The 20,390-nt window shown below is 35.8% G+C and overlaps 1 pseudogene; it reads right to left on the bottom strand.

Annotated features, from left to right (window-relative positions):
• LOC122133912 overlaps nt 1-20,390 on the bottom strand; it is a 140,181-nt pseudogene that overhangs the window by 52,742 nt on the left and 67,049 nt on the right.

Below are 20,390 nucleotides of genomic sequence, written 5' to 3'. Positions count from 1 at the left end.
AAATCCTCCCTTGCTCATTGTATGAAAAAGAAATCAAGAAATATGTAATTACTCAATGCATCCTTATCCAAAATCAGTACATTGCATTACATTCATCAAACTGTTTGAAAAAACAAGGGATGCATAAACTAAACCCAACACTTAATGCACACACTAGACTAAACTTGACCCAAATCTGCAAAAATGAAATATGATTATTTTAATTAATAATATTAACTTAATAGCTTATATAAAATTAAAAATAGGCAATTAAAAATACAATTCCCCCATCTGTGTGTGTGTGTGTGTGTGTGTGTGTGTGTGTGTTTATTGATATGTGATTATTTTTACTGTATATGTATCATACAATTTACTAAATTTGAGCTTAATAAAATAATAATTTTAGAGGACAAGTGAAGAAAAATTGATTTTTTTTCACAGAAGCAACACGATGCAAGTAAGGGTTAAATACAAAATTAGGTTAAAACGTTACTGTGTTAAATTTAGCAGCATTAAACAAATTTAATTGAGCTCATAAGTTAATGTATTAACTAATTCCACATTAGTATTTTCTATCACAATCTCATAAACCCCCTGCAGTTCCATCACAAACCCCTAGGGGTTTGCAAACCCTGGGGAAACCCTGCTGTAAGGGAATCTCTCTCTCTTTCTCTCTGTATATGTTTTCACTTTCTCCTAGTGGAAGTGGAGCATTCTGGAGAAAGCATGAGCACATAGTGCTCTCTAAGAGCTGTCGGGCTCCTGAGGGAACTCTAGCTGCAAAACACAAAACAACAGCATAAAAGCCATGGGCTGGATTGAACAAAAAAACAAACAAACACACACACAAAAAAAAGGTAAGAGAAACCAAGGAAATCTCACCAATTTCTGACATCTCAGGCACAGATGTGACAAAGGGTCCGTCTGGGAATTTGGGGGCGTTGTCGTTAATATCCTGAACTTTTATAATGAACTCTGACTCTGGCTCCAGGGGTTTGTTGGTGTTGAGGTCGATGGCCTGTGCGTGAAGAACATAATGTGATTTCTTTTCCCGGTCCAGACTTTTGGTGGCGTGGATGTCTCCCGTTACCTCGTTGATGATGAAGATACTTCCTGCTCCTTCACCACTAAGGATGTACCTCACTGAACCGTCGCCTTTGTCTGAATTAGAATGTAGCTGAAATGAGAGACAAGGAAACATTGTGTGTGTGACTACTGATATGAATCAATATATTACAGTATATTCAATAACCAGGGCTCATTAAACACATAATCTTTCAACAAAACCTTAATCTAGAAACCTTTTAAGTACCTGATTTACAAAAATAAGTACATTCATTATATTCAAAATGTGAGTGGTTTTTGTCTGTGCAATGGTCCTAGGGTGGTTGCTAGGGTGCTCTCTGTGGTTGTTAGGTAAATACTTACTCTTCAGGAAGTCAACCTACAAATTTCTTACTTAGAACTGTTTCTGCACATTAAACTGGAACAGGAGAAAGAATTTAACATCAAAACATTATACACATCACCGTTAAAGTGATTTTATATAGAAAATGAGGATGTTGTACTGTTGTATGTGGCACTGAATTATGTATTTGCCTGGATGATCATCCTCTGATCATTCAAGTGTTGACATGAGATCTTACACTACTGCAATGTCGACTGAAAGAGAGAGAGAAGATGCAAGCCAAAAAAACCTGTTTAACTGATAGAAAGAGGATTGCACAGCTCTCGAGCCGATGACTATCCTCTCAAAAATCTTAATGACAAATACAAGACATTTCTAGAATAACAATGGTTCCTGCAGATTTACATATCTAAATGCCATCTGCTCTTTCAAGACTTCTTTAAGTCTTTGCTCTGACAGTTACCTCTCTTTGGGAACTGAATGAGTGATCAGAGATGAAAACAAACTGGCACATGTTGGGTTGGATGTCTGACTGCACTGCATGCCCTCTAGATGCACCGCATACTAATTAATAAAGCTCTAAATAACAATACTGTCATTCCCAAAGCATGGCAAGAAATGGCAAGATCGGTTAATGTTTCAGGAAGGCGTAATGTGAACCCATGGGATACCTATTGTCTGAGCTCTGCACACAAGTAGTCTGCTTAATGCATGGTGTCTCAAGGCTCATTGGTTTTGTGATAAGGCAAAACATTGACAGAACACTCAAAGCGCTGCAAGCTCTGGTTCTCCTGAGTGTTTTATTGTCACTATCCAATAAGTGTCAGATTGTGATCCACTCAAATTCAGTTTAATGACTCAAGCACAGACTAAAGCAAGCAAAAGCTTATACCTTGAGCCATGCATGCACAAGAATTCAACATCAAACCTATTTACTCGCCTAATAAACATCACCGGTCTTACTGTGCATAAATTATCAGTACAGAAATGATTGAACTAGCAACCAATTTTTTCTTTGGCACTTTCATAGCAAACTTGCATTCAGGTCTGGATTCATTCCAGGATGAAAAATTTTCATCATCTGATCAATTCCAATTCAATTCCATTGAATATACTGAATTCACTATGAATTTTTAGCATGGTTCCTGCAGTCTTCAGTGTCACATGATCCTTCCGAAATCATTCAACATGATGATTTGATGCTCAAGAAATATTTTAAACCAGAAAGTTTAAAATAACATTTAATGGAAACTGGAACTTTAAAAAAAAAAAAAAAAAAAAAAAAAGTCTTTACTGTCACTTTTGATCAACTTAATGCATCCTAGCTGTATACAACTAATATCATAAATATCACTATCACTAATATTTATGAATTACTAATAATTTCATAAATAAACAAACATTTATTTTGAATGGTAGTGTACATGTAAAATATATAATACATATATAAAAAGGCATATTGTGCATCCCATAGATAGATAGATAGATTGAATGGCTCATTAGTGCCTGTTTTTAATTCTTCAAGACTTTTAGGAGAAACATTGTAGATAAAGTTACTTAAATCTGAACCCGAGTTATAAAAGATCAATGTCTGAGCAACCAAATTTCCCTCTGGGCTCAGATTAGTGAGGAAAAGTGCAGCTTGAATAAAAGAAAATTCCCTTCATTTAATCTTAATATTGTACGTGGCATTTTGAGTCACATCTCAGCTGGCCTAATGATCATTCAAGGCAATTTCGAAAACTATGAGTAGCTAACACAACACAAATGAAACACTTTAAATACATTACAGCGCACAAATAAGATCCCAGACATCGATTATGAAGTTATAATCTGATAAAAGTGTATTACAAGGACCGCAGTATTGTCTTGGCAGCCCAGTCAGTGGAAATTACCGGAGATAAATGGCACAAAAGACATTAGACACTTCAATCACACCATCCCATGAAGGGGTGAAACTCATTCCCGGGTTATTTGACTGTTTGAGGCCAAGAATTGTGCAAACTGTATCTGGTAATACAAACAGCGATGCTGAAATTAATTCGTAATTAAAGGATAGCGTGGGCTGATTGCACAGCCGGGTCGTCGGCGGGAGTGAACTGTCCATTTTCTGTAAGTAAACAGAGCACTTAGGTGAGCAGTCAGTAATTAGCTGAACGGTCAGAGCTCACACTCGGGCTAGAACCTCTCCATTCAGAAGACAAGCTAATGATACTTTATGGTAGAAGCTCAAAAACAAAATCAGTTGCAGCCACAGATAATCTGAATCAATTATTCTACACATTATCTTCTCAAAAAACAATCAGCTTTTTCTGGATTCACCTCGATCAGAGGGGAAAAAAATGGGTTAGGATACTACATTTGCAGCTCTTAAAGCAGCCAAAATAACCTAATAACCAGCTGCTGTGATGTGTGTTAATTAAAGAAAAAGAAAAAAAAGAGGAAATCAATAACTTTTGTAGCTTTAAGGAATTATCTATATTTAATTTAGAATTTAGTGTTTGAACTTTGTCAGTTTCTTTATATTTAATGTTCTACTTGCTGAAGGGCACAGGTAAATATGACATTTATTATAATGGGGTTTATGTGAAGATTGTTTTAAATTAACTAAAATTAGAAGTAATTTTTTTTAAAGTCTTATAAATATTACAATATTAAAGCTCTCGATTATACTGTAATGTTGAATGGCTATAGTCAATGGTTAAATATTTGGAAAAAAACTATTTCCTAGAGACATCAGTAGTATTGGTATCACTGATAAAAAAAAAAGATGTTAAACAAATATAAAAAATATAGTGTCTTGTTGTAATAAAGACATAATTTGGAGACTGAATGTGAAATTATTGCAACATAAAAGTATATTTAAAAACTGTAATGTTAGGTGGGATTAATCATGATTAATTTCAGAAAAATATGTGATTTGTTATTTTTTTTTAATTCTTGAGAGCACTAATTTAAATTAAATAATAGCTAAACATTTTAGAAGCTTCATTTTTATAACAAATATTGAAACATTTTAAAATATGTACCCCCCCCCATATTGAGGGAATATATTTAATTATTAGAAACATTTATTATTCTTTATTTAGAATCAATACCTACTGGAGCAATGTAATTTTCAATGTATTTTTAGCAATACAAAGCCTTTACTGTCACTTTTGATCAATTTAATACATCCAAGCTGGCTAACAAACAAACAAATCTAAATAAATAAAATGTCTTACTGACTCCAAAGTTTTGAATGCTAGTGTATGTAAAAAATATATAACATGCCATATTGTGCATCTTTAAAACAAACTAACAAACAAACAAACTACAACACATCTTAAATACACTTTTCAAGTGAAATATTTCCTATTTTGTACTTTTATTTTGGTGTAATTTGCTTTCTGCTGATGTTGTAATAATGGCATTGTGATAATAGGTGCTGTTGGGATCACACACACACACACACACACACACACACCCACAAGGTGATGTTGGGATACACACACACACACACAATGACAAATTAAACTGGTTTCATTTTATACAGGATTCACTGTGAAATATCAGGACTGCTGAACCCAACCCCATTCCTTTTACACTCTAGCTCTGCTGCTTCCAAATTTGGTCTCAGCTACACAAGAGAACATAAATTTCACTTAACCTGCAGTCAGGCTTCTAATTTGGCCATTGGCTTAGCTGGGCACAGGCTAATATATCACACTCTGTCTCTGCATCAGCTCCACTGACGCTCAGTCAAGCCCTCACTAATGGCAGGAAACAAAAGTGGCACTGGGTCAATAGAGCCAAGACCAGCCAGCTAAAACACAGGGTATGGAGTGATAACAGAGTGCAATGTATTAACTTTATCAATTAAATTTAAGTGCCACTTATAAAACTGAATCCCAGCTGTATATCAACTATTTCAAGCCCACCGAACAAATGAAGCTAAAATATTAAAAGGCAAAGCAGGTGTGACAGTAAGAAGAAACATCTCCTCCACTTTATCAAGCTCTTTTTGAAGAGAGAGAGAGTGTCTCATGCATAGTGTGAGTTCAGTTTTACACTGCAAAAATAAAGTAATATAAAGGTATCATATTTGATACACAAATTTCTATGCCTAAATTATCATTGCACAGCCTTCAGTTTTAACTGGATCTTATTATCATTATATAAAATTTTAGATATTACATTACTAAATATTACTTTATGATACTTTATTATATTTATTTATATTGTGTCTAATTGTTAAAAAAAGTAATATTTCATATTTTAGGCTTTACATGCTTAAACAAGATTTTATTATTATTATTATTTATTTATTTTTTTTATTTAATACTAATAATACTACTACTAATAATAATAAGAATGCAGCCCCCACCCCATGCAATGACTAAAAACACAAAAATATATGTTCTACTAATGGATTTTATATCCATTCACTTTTTACTGTCTTTTCAATCATTCGCTTATCAAAAAACCTTATTATTTCTGGATTTTAGCATCTGCACTCAGAATACCCTCCAAAAATGACACCTTGAATAAAAAGTCTCACACTTGTACAGCAGCATCCATTAAAAAGAGTGACTGTTACCTCTGAATAATGCTCACAGCAACCCTGTAACCTTGGAAACTCAGCAAATTAACTTTTTCTTTTCCCCCTGACAGAAGAGAGCAACTGAGCATTTTGTCCATACTTGAGAGAATATTCCAGATTTTTTTTTTTTTGAGAAAAAAAGTCAAATTTTTTGAAGGGTTTTTTATATATTTTTGCATTTTCTAGACTTAAATAATCATACAAATAAAAGCATAATTTTGAAAAGTTATTACCAGCTCAAAGCATGCAAGTTTGATTCACTTAATGGGTCTATTAACCATATAATGTTTGCAATCATATTACCTGGAGTAAAATAACCCAAAATTGCTGTAAAAGCAAAATGAGTGAAGACAAGTCTCATTAAGTGTAAGTCAGGATGGATGGAGTGTGGGATGGAAAAAAAAACCCTCAATGACAGGACAGAATGTCTTTGAGATGCGGGAGGGAGACAGAATGAAGGAGAGGGAGATGGAGGGAGTATGAGAAGGAGCGAAGGAGAATGAGGTCAAAGAGTAAAGTAAACTCATCAATCACCACCGAGCTTTATATTCACCAATTAGTAAGGTGGACTTGTCTCTGATTAAACGTATCCCTTTTTCCTCTGAAGAGCTTTTAATCAGTGTGTGTGTGTGGCTGTGTGTATGAACAGTGCCTTTGTTAGTCGTTCAATAATCACTTAATTTTCTCCAGCCTGCACTTTTCTAATCAGGTCCATTTGGACAACACTGCACCAAAAAACTGATTTAGTGCAGCCCCAGTTTTATTATTATTATTTTTTTATTTTTTTTAGTAGTTGCTCTTTATAGCGCTGGAGACTGTTTTTATATTTCATTTGGTTGAGTACACACTTGGTCTCATGTGTTCTCTTAAATTAAAATGAAAAACAAATGAGATAAGTGGTAGAATCATACAATCTTAATCAATATTGAACCTTCTGTTGTGTTGGGGTCGATTTGACCCACGTTTGATTTTCAAACTGCTCCGAATACTGGTTAAATTATGTTTTTCTTATTGAAAACCGGTGAATATTAATTATTTAGGGTCATGAATGTGCATGCCGAGTTTCAACATGTAAATGTGTTTTAGAAAGGCTAAACAAAAACTGTTGCAACTTTTGTGTTGGGATCAGTTTGTTCTCCATTGGTTTTCATGCAGATCGCCAAAAAGCAACACTTTGAAAAACACTGAAGATGCAGGTTTAAAAAGAAAAACTAAAAAAACAACAACAACAGAAATCATTTATTGTAGCTTGTCAAACACTAAATTATTAAATAAATTAGAACTTTTGAAATGCAAGTTTACTGGAAATTGAAACTGAAATCAGTTTTGCAGTCAAAATATCTGCCAAAGGTTGTTTTTGGTTGTTAGTTTTTATTGTATTTATTTTTATTTTTTTCTTGGATTTCAATTACTAGATTGTTTCAGCATTGAAAAGAAATGTGAGAAACCCATTTAACATTTAACCAGACATGACAAAAAAGGTACAGAGAGCAAATAAATAAATAAATAAATACATAAATAAATAAAAAACAATGTTGGTCAATTTGTTTTATCGTTTTTTGTACACAACAGAAGTAGCATTTATTTCCATAAGCTGATGTATTAGACAAAAGATAATACAAATAAAATAAATAATAATAATAATAATAATAATAATAATAATAATAATAATAATAATAATAATAATAAAAAACTATCCCAAGAAGGAAAGCTTTTTATTTTATTTATATATTTATTTATTTATTTTTTATTATTATTATTATTATTATTATTATTATTATTATTATTATTATTGTCTTATTATTATTATTATTATTCTAAACTGTTTCTCCAATACAGCAATCACATTAAATGGGAGGGGAATTTTTCTTTTAAGTAATCTCACACATCTCCTCTAGTTTTTGAAAACTCTACTCATATTACATTACACATGAATAATTCTAAATATTGTTGGAGGGAAGGGTTTGAAAAAGTTCAGTAAGAAGGATTTGCCACACCACCCAGGAGTGAATGCCATTTTAGAGGTGCAGAACATTTTTTCTAAAAGGTCACAAATATCAGGAACATGTATTTTAAAAAAGAAAATGCATTACATTTTAATTTCATGTTAACTCTATAGATCGCATAACTCTGATTATAAGGTGTCGCAAAAACTTTTGACACTTTAATGTCTTGGCAAATCTAAGCACATTTATAAACTTTTTCCCCCCTTCCATTTGGCCTTCATTTAATGCCATTTTTGAGAAACAACTGAGTTATTAAAGACTTCTCCTGTGTGAATTTATATGGGAGAAATTGACCCATTATGAGGGGAACACCATATTATCTTTGCTTTACAGAGGAATGATTGTCACCTCTACAACTTGTTAAGAGATTAAGGCTTGTAAAATGGGACTGACTCTCTCAAACTGTGTTTAAAATATACCTATGTGAGGGCAAGCATTTGCATTTTAGCTGAAACTGCATAACAAAAGACTCAAGTTTATCCTTGAACACTTTCGCTTCCCCACCCTGTGCTACTCAAAGTGGAAACGGTTCCTTGATTCTGCCAGGGGACCATCCATATATAAACATATGAATAAAACATCCAAACACCTTTTGTATCATAGGATGTCAAGACCTGTAACACTGACAGAGCAGAACAGAGCAGAACAACACATCGGAGACTAGATGGTTTTTGGACACATTATGTTGAAATATGCTCAAACCATTTATGTAAACTTAGTAAAAGACCTTCATAGGCAAAAAAAAAAAAAAAAAAAAAAAAAAAAAAAACTTATAAAAACAGAATAGTGGGTAAACACTGGTGATTTGCAATTATTTGTCATATTTCTTTATGTTTTTTTTTGTATTTTATTTTTGATGTTAATTACTAATTATTAAGGAGTATATGTAATATTATATGCATATGTATACAGACAGAGCTATATAGGGAAATATATATATATATATATATATATATAGAGAGAGAGAGAGAGAGAGAGAGAGAGAGAGAGAGAGAGAGAGAGAGAGAGCTATATCTACATGCATTTGCACATATTTATGTACGCCTAGAAGAGCTATAGTTAAATTTATGTGCATGCACCTACATGTCTATGCATATGCATGTAGAGTTAAGTTACTGCATGACTGGCTTACTCCATGACATTAGACACTCCAGAATTAGAAGATCTCTCAAGACACTAATCCAGCCTACCTTTTTGGTTCCTACCAAAGATTAAGAGATTAAAAATGCAAGATTATCAAATCTGAGAAGGATTTTTGCTTGCACAGGATTCTCTGAGTCTGTGTCTCTTCTTTCTCTTGGGTAATGTATTAATGCCACATAGGCCAAGACTGAAGCTTTTCAAGAACCCTTCTGCAAAAAGAGACCCTGCCTGACCAGAGCTAGAACTGCACTATTTCCCTTTCAAGGTCTGACAATATATAAAGCGGCTCTGCCTTGAATATTCCGTCACCTGCACAAACATTATATATCATACATGTTACACATGTGTCATGATGCGGAACATGAGGAATTACATTCTCCCAGTGCCGAGGATGATCGCTCGGGGATGAGTTACTACCTCAGTCAAGGACCTTGTAGGAAAGTTTAAGTGTGAATTCCTACACATGCATGTATACTTTCCACAGTATACAGACTGAAAGTGGTACCTTGATGCTGTTAAAGTGTTAAAGACATAAAGGCCTTACTATGAAAAAATAGTAACATTTGTGAGATATGGACTTCCAAACACATTTCATTCTACTGTTACTTAAAAATTGGTGTTGAAAATTGTTAAACTGCACTGCTACTGAAATTCTGGTACTGCGAAACTCTAATGAGTTGTTTACCCATAATTTGTTCATTACAAAATTGCTTCATGGACCGCTGATGAGGTGATTACTCTAATCACATTGTACTTCGACCCCTAAAGACAGTGCAAGTCTCTTGACGAAACAGCTTTTCCGGTCCTTTTCGTCCATCTTTGAGGATAAGGATGCCACCAGTAAGGCACTCAACCACATGAATGCCAGAAAATAAAGAGCAGTTGGAAGGAAGGCAGGGTCTATCATCTCAGTTTGTCCCTCACGGGAACTTTTCCTGTGCTGCTGCAAGCATCTGCAAGTTTTAATTAAGCAGAGTCTCAGAATAAACACATCCACTAACACATACACACAAACGAAGGGGCTGAAGGATTAATTGTCTAGAGTCTTTGCCGATCTAATTAAGGGTCATTTCGCATCATGGCCATATTTTACCAGCCCCTGTGATAGAGGCAGTAATTAAATATGAGGGAGTTAGCCGCACTAACGATCTTGGGACCTTGCCTTTTGCATGTGCATGTCAAATTAAATCCCTCATAACAGCTTGCTCTTAATGGCATTTTATCGTTGAGGATTAGCATATTCTGTTGACACTGTAAACTCAGTTCAATTTTTGTAAACTGTTTGAGTACAGAGCGCAGCGGTGGCCAGAGGGCTTCAGGGCATCTTAATCCAACCTGCCTTAGCCAGTGAACCAATCAGCGCTCTTCTGAAGAAGTCGTGCGGATATGCTAATAAAGGAAGACAAAAAAGTAATTATTATTGCATGCAATTAGCAACCTGATAAGGCTCGGTTTTTGAAGTAATGCAATTTTGAATTACTGCCATCTGTTTAATACCCATGTAGCACTCAAGTTACAATGTCAGGCCACAGGAAAAGAAAGAATCCACCCCCGTCTGTGGCTCACTAATACTGCCATTTTATCAGTCTGATTTTACTCAATATAAAAGCTCAGATGCAAACTCAGGTTTGCTTATACGGTTTAAAAACCTCATGATGATAGTCATCTCATTTATCTGAGTGTCACACAGATGCATTTTTTTTTTTTTTTTACTATGATTTTCTCTCGCAGAAGTAATTTTCCATTGTTGCCTTCAAGTCCTCTTGGGAAGTTTATACTTATGAGCTCAGAAGTTGGAATTTTCCTGAGAGGTGTATTCTAATTTAGGTGAGGAAAAAAAGATGTTTTGGTACTATTTATGCTTGGTCTATATTTTATGCTTTGTATGAATCATTTAGGCACAGAGAATGATGTGAAATGTTGTCTGTCAAATCATAAACCAACTAAATTAGCAGTATTTTCTGGTATTTGTTACCACTATTCTTCTCCAGGAGTCAGGGGCATTAAATCTGCTATAATCATATAAAGTCGTTGACACACTCGACTTTGAGCGTGCAAAATTTTTTCGAACACTGCAACGGTCGTGACACAATGTCATGCTCTGCAGCCTCTTTTTAAAACATAAATTCAACACATAAAAAATAATAATAAATCCATGATGTAAAAACAAAACATTTCAAATTGCATACTGAGCAGCTGCCATTAAGCTCACCTCATAAATACCATCATTCCAATATGATTTGAAGGCAGCAAGTGAGAAATAATGTCTGTCTCTTTTCTCTCTTTCTCTGTCTGCACATCGGTTGCTCTTTTCCCTGCATTACCTTATGCTTGAGTACCCTGAATAATGATCAACCGCCACACATTTCCATATTTCTGAAGATAAGAGAAGTCAATCTGCACACAGACAACTTAACCAGCTTCCTGTGGCCTCATTTTGTGACGCTTCAGTAAAGAGACGTAAAGCACACGGACATGACCTGCTGAATCAATCTTCGCTTCAGAGAGAGAGCGAGAGAGAGAGAGAGCGAGAGAGAGAGATACACAAAGAGAATAAAAGGAGGACACTGGGATGGAGCAGTGCCCCCCGCTAACACTCTCACAGTACCCATTAAACAACACTTATTGAATCAATTTACAATGCCTAATGCAGTTTTTGAGTACTGGGGAGTTCAAGGACAGTGACGGTGTGTCTTTCATTGAACTGCTACTGTTATGTGAAAAGGTACTGGTGATGAATATATGTTTATATCTGACAAATGGATTCTTAAATAAAAAAATATCCATTTTTTCTGCATAAATATATACGTTTATTTTGTTACATTTTTGCAGTATTTTTGTTTTTTTCAGTTGTGAATTTCATTGGTCCTGCAGTGTGAATTGCATTATTGTTTTGTTGTTGTTAATAAAAAACAATAATTATCTAAAATGTGCAGTATAACAGAAGTGTAAAATTTAAATTTAATTTAAATTCATGACCACATCATATTTGAAATATATTATCCATAGTCTCTAAAACGTACACAGGCTATATTTACTTGATCAACACTAAAACTAACTAAATAATAATAAATATTAAATATTATTATAAGGTAAAATCAACTTAATTTAAATAACAATTAATAATAATAATGTAAATAATAATAAAAAAAAAACAGTTTTCCATTTGAATATACATGTTTTTCATTTGTTTCTTTAATTTCAATTTATGATTAAGATTACACTGCAGGACAATTCCACACATTTTATTTGAAATTGTTAAAAAATAATAATAAAATAAAATGAAATAAAATAGTGTTTATTCATGGCCCAATTTTTAAAATATACAAGACAGAAACGATTGGGTTCTTCTCGGGAGGACGATAAAATGGCATGTTCTGTCAGAAATCCATTTGCCACATTATTTATTTTTGCAATATTTTCAAAGTCTAATATTTCAAACAGTATTTTGGAAGGAAAAGTTATTAAAAGTGACACATACATATAAAATGAATTAGCTTATATTAGCTAGGTAAAGAAATAACTCTAAAAGTAAAGAAGTTATTTGAAGAAGAAACGTTGTCATCCTAAAAAAGTAATATTTCTTTCATGCACAAAAGCTCTCCGTGTATGAAAATAAAAGAACCAAAGTAGCCTATAGCATTGATTTAGTAAAATACACCCAAATGTGGTAAGTGCAAAAGTTTTCACGTTGACTCCAGACTGACTTGCTAATGCTAATAGATTCATGGCCCTATGTGTGATTTGGCATGGACATAAAATTCATGTTTCACAAGATCGACAAGCCTGTGAGGCAAACACAGGAGTACCCGCATGACTCTAGCCAAAGTGATGAAGGCTGTCATATCTCAAACACGAACCAATAAGTCAAGCTGCAGTTCTCAGCTGTGTTTTGCTGTGCTAAGCTAACTCCATGCAAAGACATTATCGATCAAGGCCAGCGGGTATAGACAAGTGAAGGAATAAGGTCAGAGAAAGAGCAAAAGGTCACTTGTTTGAATTACAAATGGATGTTGTTCAAAGTTCATCTAACATGTTTCAACATTAGACTGTTGTTATATCCATGTTTAACACCAACAAGCCCAATGTATTTGCTGGTCTTAAAGGCAGCCAAAATGGCCAGGCTGGTCTATGTGATGGTTTTAAAGGGGTTTTGGACACTTATCAGCTGGTCAGGCTGGGAAACCAAAACCAACTTAATTCAGCTAAGACCACCAAACCACCTTATGCTAGTTTAAATTCAAATTTGAGTTTTGATAAACCCATTTAAAGTCCTTGCCTTCAAGGAAAACAAACCAAAGCCTCGTGCACTCCAATGTTTTGTCTAATGGCAGGTAGCAAATCATGATTCATTGGTGTAACATAACTAAAAGGTTATTGTACAGTGGGTATAGGAAAGAATCACCCTCCTTTAAAATAATCGAATTTTGTTGATTTGCAGGTGCACAACTGAAGTGCCCTTGAGCAAGGCACCGAAACCCCCAACTGCTCCCCGGGCGCCACAGCATAAATGGCTGCCCACTGCTCCGGGTGTGTATTCATGGTGTGTGTGTGTGTGTGTTCACTGCTGTGTGTGTGCACTTTGGATGTGTTAAATGCAGAGCACAAATTCTGAGTATGGGTCACCATACTTGGCTGTATGTCATGTATGTTACGTCACTTAAAACATCCAAGTGAAAGATATAACAGCAATATGTCAGAAAAAAACTAAACAAAAAACAGAACCACTGAGTTTGAGAAAGGATCACCTCCTTGTATCAGTATTTTGATGAAGCACCTTTTGCTTTAATTACAGCCTTTAGTCTGTTGGGATTTGTCTCTGAAGCACCTTTTCCTTTAATTATTGAATTTGTTCTTTTTCTTCTTTGCAGACCAGCTCAAATTCAGTTAAATTTGATGGTGAGTGTTTGTGGACTGCAGTCTTCAAGTCATTCCACAGATTTTCAATGGGGTTTAAGTCTGGGCTCTGACTAGGCCATGGAAGTACATTTACCTATTTCTCCTTCAACCACTGTGTGCTCAGTTTTGCTGTGTGCTTTGGGTTCTTCCCATTGACAACTTTCTGGCAGAGGGCAGCAGATTTTCCTCAAGACAATATTTTGCACCATCCATTTTGCCTTCTATCCTGACAAGCGATCCAGTCCCTGCTGCAGAGAAACACCCTCATAACAGGATATCACCACCTCCATGCTTTACTGGAGGAATGCTGTTATTTGAATGGTGAGCTGGATTGGATTTCTGCCAGATATATCTTTTGGTGTTGAGGCCAAATAATTCAATTTTAGTTTCATCTGACCATAACACCTTTTTTTCCATGTGGAATCTTCAAGGTGCGTTTTGGCAAAGCTCAATCGTGACTGCATGTGGCCTTTCTCGAGGAGCTGCATTTTTCTCCCAACCCTCCCATACAAGCTACATTTGTGGAGAATTTGTAATATTGTTGTCACGTGCATGTAGTGACCAATCTTTGTCATAAATTCCTGCAGCTGCGTCAGAGTTGCTGTAGGCCTCTTGGTCGCCTCTCTGACCAGCTTCGTCGTTGTTGTTCTTCTAGTTGGGAGCGACATCCTGATCCAGGGAGGGTCTGTGTTGTACCAAATACCTTCCACTCTTAATAACGGACTTCACTGTGCTTCTAGGCATTGATAAACTTTTTCATTTTTTTGTATTCATCTCCTGACTTGTGCCTTGTGCCTTGTTACTTGTAAACAACTTTCTCCTGGAGATCTTTTGACAGTGCCTTGCCAACCATAGTTGATCGTTTGCTTCAGTTGCACTACCAAGGACTCCAGGAATGAAATGCTTCAGGAAAGCTCTTTTCATGCTGAGCTAATCAAAATGACCACAGCTGATCACAGTTGAAAGTCAAATGGCTTTGTGTGCAATTGAGAAGGTGATCAGCTACATCTGATTGAGTTTACAAAGTCTCATTTTTAGGAGGGGGTGATCCTTTTTCCAACTCAGTGATTCTGGTTTTTTTTTTTTTTTTTTTTTTAAATTCTGACATGTTTTTTTTTTTTTTTATTTGGATTTTATGTTTTATTTAAATTGGATTGGATGAAAATTGTAAAATTTAAAATTTTTTTTTTTTTTTAATTTGAAATGTGAAATGCAATTCTCTAAAAACTGCAAACTATACCAGGCAAACCAGATTATCAATCCAGAACTGAAAATGTCATGCTTACCTTTCCTACATATTGTGCATCTGGACCAATGTGTTCCTCTAAGACAAAGAACTGGTTCCATATCCATCCTCGTTTGGGCCGATGGTGGACCTCTGTTTCCCCGTCCTTAGTCTGGTTGTGGTTGTGAGTTGCATTGTGGCTCCTGGAAATGATTTTGGCTTGGCCATGATGGCTCGCCTCATAACCCCTCTCCAGAAAACACAGGCACAAAAGTACAGGACACAAACAATAGCTCGGGTTCACCTTCATGACTGCGAACAGGAGCCAAATTCCCAGTATTCCAAAAGGATTCCAAAAACTACAGTGAAACTCCCAAAGTTCCACAATATTCCAAAAACACAGTGGTATTCCACAAATGATATATTCCAAAGGGAATAGATGATTTCCAAACCCCCCTCCTCCGCCACCTCCTCGTCCTCCACTGCCACCAACCAGCAGCCACGTCTACTCCTTATTCCCCCCCTTGGATGGTCGTTTGAGGGGCCTGATTTAATCAGATGTAGGACCGGAGGTCCAGAAAGCTTGAATGAGGTTCATATTTCAGTTGCTCATCTTGGAAAAGCAGCAGAAATGCACTGACATCATGTACTCTAAGAGCACTCGAGGAAGAACACAGACGCATTCAAGCCCGGATGCAACAAACATGTAAGACGACAGCAGCAGCCATGTTGAATCTCCTGTGAAAAGATGAGATGGACAATCAATTTTAATGTTTCATATTGTTTTAAAATACCACAAGAAAGGAAACATCTCAAAATACATTTAATTATGAGTATGGAATCATTGCTTAATGTGCCTTTTTGCCTTATTTCCCTTGATGATGTTAACCAATATCCAATTAGCTTTTTGGTCAGTTTTTACAATCACCGTGGCTTCACTGTGGTGTGTGACAACCACTTTTTACCATTTTTGTCATATTTTCTTTTACTCTAAAAGATGTAAAATGGCAACTCAAATGGCAATTCACCCCAAAAATGAATATCATTTACTCTCAGCATCCACCATCACTGAATTGGTTAGAGTGGATTGGAGTTTATTTGATGTTATTTCATTTTTTTTTTTTGTGGGAGTAGAATGAGGTTGGGTTGGTGAAGACAGATTTTTCATTATTGGGTGAACTATTCCATTAAAAGAAGTAATTTATGAAATTTCCTCCCAGAGACCCAAAACAACAGATGCTTGGCACAGTAAGTCTGTAACTAATTAGTTCCTGGTTATAATCAATATTTCGCTGTTTAACAAGGCCTGCTATAGTGTAATACCTTTGGATTCAGTCATCTGCAGTGACTGCGGTGGAGACAGAACACATTCACAATGCAGTTTTATATAGTTTCTCATCCTAAATTAGCAGCATGTAGACGAGTAAATATGAACATGTAAAAGCATATCTAATGCAAAATGATTATGTCTCAGAAGGATGAGTTGCACTCGGGTAACCTGAAATTTTGAGTGTTTGGTGATATAGAAGGTTGCTAAACCAGAAAAGCATAAGTTTCTTTAGTCAATGCTTTGGTAAAAAAAAAGCACACAAACACCATGAAATGTGAGAGATCATTAAGAGGATTTGGTAGTGGTTTGTTTATTTTAATGGATGAAGAATTTGTTATTGATTTTATTTTGGAGTTGAGGTTTTAAAATTTTCATAAATGTTATAAAATATAATTAATTGTGAGAAATCTACAGGATTCTTCATGCTGTCAATTACTACAACAAGAAGACTTGACTAAATATGAAAGTGAAAGTGGTGACATTTGCCAAGTATGGTAACCCATACTCAGAATTGGTGCTCTGCATTTAACCCATCCAAGTGCACACACACAGCAGTGAGAAGTGAACACACCGTGAACACACACCTGGAGCAGTGCGCAGCTATATCCAGCGCCCGGGGAGCAAATGGGGGTTAAGTGCCTTACACAAGGGCACTTCAGCCATGGGTATCGAGGGTGGAAGAGAGCGCTGTTCATTAACTCCCTCCCACCTACAACTCCTGTCAGCACAGAGACTCGAACCTGTGACCTTCTGGTTACAGGTACAATTCTCTAACCATTAGGCCACAGCTGCCCCATAAATATGTATATGGTTACATATAGCTAATGATAAGGTCACCTTCAAATTACGGTTTATGCAGCATCAAAGAGTTTTGTGTTCAATGGGAATACTATGTTTCAAAAATGCTGGAGAAAAAAATGGGGGGGGAGGTGTTCACAAAGGTGTGTGTTCACACAGAGGGCATATATGTTCATATATGAATAAATCTAGACTTAAATTCAAAGAGACGTGATAATCTGTGCATAGCGTGATATTTTATTTGTATCCAGAATGAGGCGATGTGAACATCACAGAGTGCTCAACACTCTCATTCAGTGTATGTTTCATTCATACTTGCGCTCAGAATGTCCAAGACAGACTAATAGAAGTAATAACTTATGAAGTGCCAGGAAATCCCTTATATGGACAAAAGAATCCAGCAATCGCTGTTTAAGCTGAATAAAAAGCAGAAACGTTTGGACTGATGAAACATGAAGAAATTAAACACATGATTGAGACAATATATGGTTTATGTCTGTTTTTCAAGTCTTCCACAGGTAATAAATAAAGTATATGAATAATGCAGTGCTAACTGACATTGCATTTATTACAATATAGAAACTATTCTGCCTTATTCTGTGATAAAAATGGAAAAAAAGTGTCTGTACAGTAGTATATAAGCAAATCGTAAAATTGATTGAAAATATAAGAAAAATATTATAGACTAAAAATATGGCTATTGTCCATCAGTGTGTTTGATTTCTTAGCCAATTAAAAGCAAGAAATAAGAGAAAAATAAAACGTCAAAAAATTGTCAAAAAAAGGTATTATTCCCCTTCACTTGTGAGATGATAACTACAACTATATATACTTGCTATTTCTTTGTAATTAACTGTGAAATTTCCTAGCAAATTGTGAGGAAAAAAAATGTTACAACATATTTTTCATTGTACATGCATTAATTGACATTCTTATTAAATATACTACACAGTAAATACATTTTAAGTAGAAATTTAATGTTTTTGCATCCAACAGTTTAACAGCAGCTAATTTCAGGATGACAGAAACATCCAACAACTAACTAACCACCATCACTTGTTCAGGCACGAGACTCTAGAACTCAACGAAAGCCTCCAACAGCACATGCAAGCTTCCGATGCTAATACTGTCATGGGCGTCAAATCCTTTAAAGTGTAAACAGTTGAAATCCACTTAAAAATGGACATGGATTTAAAATATGTTCTGGTTTCTTGGATAATCCTCATGTTTGAGCAAGCTCTTCACTCAGGAAATAATGCAGCTCACATTTAGTCACCGGTGTCACCTATAAAAAGAGTCTGTTGTTAAACCAAGACTTCCATCAGAGAGGGAGACAAATTCAAACATACAAGCCTATATAAATATATTGCGGTAACAAATAACACAAGTGCATCCTGATTTGTTGGGAATGCCTCCTCTCAAGAACCCAAAGGTGTAGGCGTATTCTGACAAAAACTGACCTAATCTAAACATACCTGTGTCTCTGAGCTGTCAAAAGGGTTCAAATAAATCAATGAGCTGGACAGCAACACTTCAACAAAACAAGTCCACAAACATGCATAGAATTGCATGCCTCTATAAACAGACAATGCAGTGGTTCTCAAAGTGTGGGGTTATTACTGGAGACTCATATAAAACTCAACTCAAAGTGAATAATGACTCAAATTTCAATCTGGCCTCACACAAAGCTATCATATGGCTTTAGAAGACTTCGAAGAAAGCACACAAGTTGCACTGCACTGTTTTTATTGCACTTTTATCTTGATTTTGGACAATACTTGTCTCAGCAGTCAATAGCTGTCTATCTCCTTTTGTGCTCCATGAACTATCCGTTCAATGTAGCTTTAGCAAAGCAGTATTTAAAACTATCTATCTATCTATCTATCTATCTATCTATCTATCTATCTATCTATCTATCTATCTATCTATCTATCTATCTATCTATCTATCTATCGTAAAATGAGTTTAGAAACTGTTGCTTTGACATGTCACTGAAGCATACATTTGACAAATAGTTTTTTAGATTTCCATGCCCTGGGTGAACCGATGGGTTTTACCCTCGGTGCTACTGTTCTCTGAGGTGAGGCAGTGGGGTATTGTGGACTGGATTTGACAAGGTCTGTTTCAGATTTAAACCTCTCCAGTGTGTGTGTGAGTGTGTGTGTGTGTGTGGGCACCTCCTGAGTTGCTCTTCAATCAGAGCGCTGATGTAATGATTGTATTGCTGATTATAATTAAAACACCCTTTCAATCCCCCACTCCTCCACCCCCTTTTCTTTTCCTCTCAGTCCATTGGTTACGGCTCACAGCTGTATTCAATCAATGGTAGCTGGTCTCCAGTAGTGAGGCATTCATGCAGCGGTGGGGACTCTCTCTACTGTCTGATCAGAGAACAGCAGGATATGAATTTCATGTCATAATGGTTAAGATTACAACATCAGTATTGGATTCTGCTCCCAAATCTGTATTATTTATAGCAGCAAACTGGAATATCACCAGATGAACATGATGTTTGAAACAGTTTATCAAAAAAACAATGGAAAAACTTTGTAATTCATAGTCGGATGAGACTAGTTTTGAAACAGTTTATCAAAAAAACAATGGAAAAACTTTGTAATTCATAGTCGTGAGCGACTCTGAATATCGTGTGAAATCAGTCCAATGGAAGAGCGTGACGTCACGGGCGGGGTGACGTAAGCGACCAGGAAGCTATAAAAGCACATGCCGCGCAGCTGGCATCAGCTTCGCGTCTTCAGCAAGCGCTCTGTGTGTGCATGTCATTTTGTCTTGTGAGTCTTATTTACTGTTGTCTGTCCAGTAGAGCTCCAAGCAATGTCCAAGTGCAAGGCGAAATCCAAACACTCTAAAGGCGAATCCGGATCGCGTTTCAGACTGTGTGTCCCTCCCTGCCCGCGCTACATTACGAGCGGGGATACACACAGTCTGTGCGTGGTCTGCCTGGGTTCAAAGCACGCCTAGTCGGCTCTCGAGGGGGCCGACTGTCCGCATTGTGAGAGGAT

Source organism: Cyprinus carpio, chromosome A12, assembly GCF_018340385.1.
Source record: "Cyprinus carpio isolate SPL01 chromosome A12, ASM1834038v1, whole genome shotgun sequence".
Taxonomy (NCBI): Eukaryota; Metazoa; Chordata; class Actinopteri; order Cypriniformes; family Cyprinidae; genus Cyprinus; species Cyprinus carpio.
Note: the sequence above shows the minus strand (reverse complement) of the source record. Positions and strands in the feature narration are given on the sequence as shown.